General features: G+C 38.8%; 1 pseudogene; it reads right to left on the bottom strand.

Moving 5' to 3' along the window:
- Nucleotides 1–2,563: 2,563 nt before the first annotated feature.
- Nucleotides 2,564–3,294, bottom strand: LOC114702552 (annotated as a pseudogene).
- Nucleotides 3,295–3,839: the final 545 nt, after the last annotated feature.

Raw genomic sequence — 3,839 nt, 5'->3', positions numbered from 1 at the left:
ATCATCATAGTTGGCCAATTTCCAACTAAGAAAGACCGAAGTCTCTAACACAGCTTTTAGCAAATTGTACCAATCAGAACAAGTTTGTAACTGCATGGACCATTGAGCAAGGACCTGCTGAAAGTAGAGGGAATCTGTACCTGACTCACTGCCTGCCTTCTGGATGAGGGAGAGATCAGCTATGGGGGTGGGAACCCAGGGCTGGGAATAAGCATTTGGGCCCACATTGATTGGGAAGGCTTCTATGGGCCTATGGACTAAGAGTGGCAGGCTCTGAGGGTTGTAAGATTCCTGGCACCATGGGAAAGTAGCCACCTCCTGAGGCAGGCAGGTACTGGGGTAGATTTCCTCAAGAATACCCTGGCAGAGGCATAGCTGCCTGTGGTGGCGGAGCAGAGGGTGTAGCAGTGCATGACTTAATGATAGCTGCCTTCTCCTTAACATATTTTGCAGGGCCCAAACTGACAGCTGCATTCTTGACAGATTTCAAGGGGCTCAAATCATCTGTCTCCTCCTCAGATATAGAGTTATCTGACATGGAAATGGTGGGGGTGATGAAAAGATTACCCATCTTTTATAGGGAAACAGCAAGAAAACAACAGTCAGAGAGACAATGACAGTCAACAGGGGTGGAAATTTGCAGCAGACCCTTATGTCTTGTGCTTAGTGGTGGACTTCTGTAGGTTTTTGGGCCATGGCTATATGCCCATATTGTGTGTATGAATGAGGAACAGTGTTCAGGAGCAGAGTCTTGGTTCCACCTCCTGGGGGTTAAATCCTTACGTGAAAGCACTGGGCAAACAAACCACAATAGAGAAAATGTGCCTTCCTAATAGGACAGGCAGACAAACATGACAGATAACACAAAAGAAGGTAAGAAATGGGGATCCCAACACTTACAGACCAGTATTCATAGTATTGAGAGCTATTATACATGTTTTCAGAGCAGAAAAATAATCATGAGTCTCAACAAGCTGTGAGCCTTTTCAGCTACAATAATAAAAAAACTAGTAAATCATGCCCAATATTATGAGAATAATCAGCAATTTTTTAAAAATTGAACTTGAAGACCATTTCATGAGATGGAACCGATACCTGACACTGTCTAAAAGGCGAAGAACCTGAAGATAGATGGGTTGTGGGCCATCAAGGAAAAGCTACAGCTCTTATTCTACTAAATTAATATAGCAACAAAATTCCTAATAACATATTTCTGTAACTAAAATTCAGTACATTGCTAAACCCTCATCAGAGAATCTGTTCCTTACAAACCATGTTAACATAGAAATCCACAATGAGATAACATACAGATAATGAAAGATTATGGAAAGTATGCCCCTTCGCTCAAAATTCATGGGTCTATGAGTGTATATGTAGGGGGGGGGCATATTGTGAGGGCTAGAGGTGGTAATTCCCTTTAAGGAAACAAATTTTCCAAACAATAGTGGAGATGCACGTATGAAGTCACACAGATGATGAGAATATGCAACAAGACATACACAGACTGAAGACAAAAATATAAACATGGAAAAAGAACTGGACATGAAATCCCTTCACTAACCAAAAAGCTATTGGAAATTTATAGATTCTAGGATAGAAAAGAAATCAATTTTCTTCAATGAAGTGACACCAGTTATATGAACCACACTCCTGGAGAGGCTTCATGCCTAGGAGTACTGGGTCAATAAAACTGGACTCAAAGTTAGCTTCCCCTTCCTTCGTTCCTTCCTTCCTTCCTTTCTCCCTCCCTCCCTCCCTCTCCTTCCTTCCTTCCTTCCTTCCTTCCTTTCTTTCTCTCTTCTTTTTTCTTTCTTTCTCCATTTCTTTCTCTCTAGGAGTATGAAAGAACATAAAGTTGGGTAACTAGGGAGGTGGGCAAGGATATATAAAGAATTAAGGGAGAGAATTAATATGATCAAAACACTGTACAAAGTACTCAAAGAATAAATATATTATTAAATATATGTTAACAATATTACCCATAATTTTGAAAAGCACTATGGAGTTTGATATCTTTCCTTTTTTTTTTTTGAGTTGTGTAGCCCTTTATCAGAAACTAAAATATATGGTATCTGTTATACCATATGGGTAGTAATTGTCTATAACTAGAAATTTCTTATATTCTAATACAGATCATTTATAAATGCCATTTCTTGTATTAAAAAGTTTCCACCTTTTTTTTGTTTTGAATGATCTGCAAAACTATTCTAAAAGCATAATATATGTGCATGAGAATGCAAAGAGTGCAAATTTTCAATATGCTAAATGCTTTACAAGTCATTTTCAAAAACTGTGTGCCAATTGAGCCTTTATGTTGTCATCTTTTTTTTTTAATCAAAATATTTTGATTCTAGCCTTCCTTCCACTGCCCCAAACTATAAAGCATTTTTTAAATGAGTTGAAATTAAGGAGGACTACACCTTCTAGAAAAGAAGAGAAGAGAGTTCTATTATTCTGAAGTTTCAAAATCCCTGCACATCAGAACCAACACCTAGGTACAGGCCAGGCTGGACCCGGGACAGAGTATGAGTCTGTGCAGGTGGCATCCCGGAGGGCCAGAGCTTCAGTGGACCATGAGTGCTCCAGCTACATAATTCACTGAACTGTCTTGCCAGCTTCTATACTGGCTCGACTAGGCATATTTCTAAAAGAAAAAGCTCATATTCATTCCATTCCTCTGGAGCTCTGGGATAGTGTTTAATAACACCCTGATGGGCTATCTTCCACATATAGTATTATGATATTTCTTCAAATAATTGTAAAAGATACAGGATCTAATTGTTCTAACAATACTCATTTTATCTAGATGTTCAACGGATCTATAAATCTCCCCCCTGAGATTCATCATAGTGACTATAATGGATCCTTTCACCCCAGTGGCAAAAACCAGAAGAGAACACAAAGAGATTACTAGGATCTGCTAGATACTTACTGAAGAGTTTTCTGAATTCCTGCTCTTTTGACTCACTCAGAGTTCCAACCAGTACAGGAATAATGGTAAACTCATCTTTATGGCTTTCCATGGCTTTAGCTGTATAAGACAAATGCATTTGAATACTGTGTTCATCTTCATCTGTCTGCAGAGAAATGCGTTCAAACATTCCTGTCTTTCATAGCTCTCCATAAATCTTTTGGTCAATATGAAGGTCATACAGATGAGTCCTATGCATATCTACACTGGAGAGTTCATGTCATGATGGGAAGGCCCAAGGATGAAAATTCTCCAGGTAATAGATGGATCCACTTATTTGTAAGCATGGGCAGCACAAGAGCTATAGTACATGTGTCCTGCATGGGTGTATGCTCTTGCAGGTCTTTTAGTAGACTGTACTTGTGAAAGCCAAACTTCTAGCTGGGGATTCAGCTAAGATTATATCCTAAATTATGACTTGGGTCCACTGAGAGAAGCCAAGACAGGAATTCAAGCAGGGTAGGAACCTGGAGGCAGGAACTCATCTATGTACTGTTCATCCTGCTTTCCTGCTTCCTCCGTGTCTTGCTCTTGATATTTTTCATTAGTAATCTTTCATTATTTACTTTAGTCAAAAAGCTGATTATTTAATTGAAATTTTTCTGTGCACATGTGATATATTAGTAAACAGAATATCCTTTCTATTTCGCTGAAGAACATTGAAAAAGTTACAAATCACAAGAAAATTATCATATAAATATAACCAAGTTATTAAATGATCAGAGCTATCAGTAGACTGTGTTTGAGTGGCTGAGTTCCTGAGAAGGTCACGTATTGTCTACAGTGCAATTTTAAGCAGCGTGCTCAAGAGAAGTTTTGCAATTTCTGAATGTTGCCATGATGAATTGTGAGCCATGGGATATGCATT

Source organism: Peromyscus leucopus, chromosome 9 (genome assembly GCF_004664715.2).
Source record: "Peromyscus leucopus breed LL Stock chromosome 9, UCI_PerLeu_2.1, whole genome shotgun sequence".
NCBI lineage: Eukaryota > Metazoa > Chordata > Mammalia > Rodentia > Cricetidae > Peromyscus > Peromyscus leucopus.
This window is presented reverse-complemented; position numbering and strand designations above follow the sequence as displayed.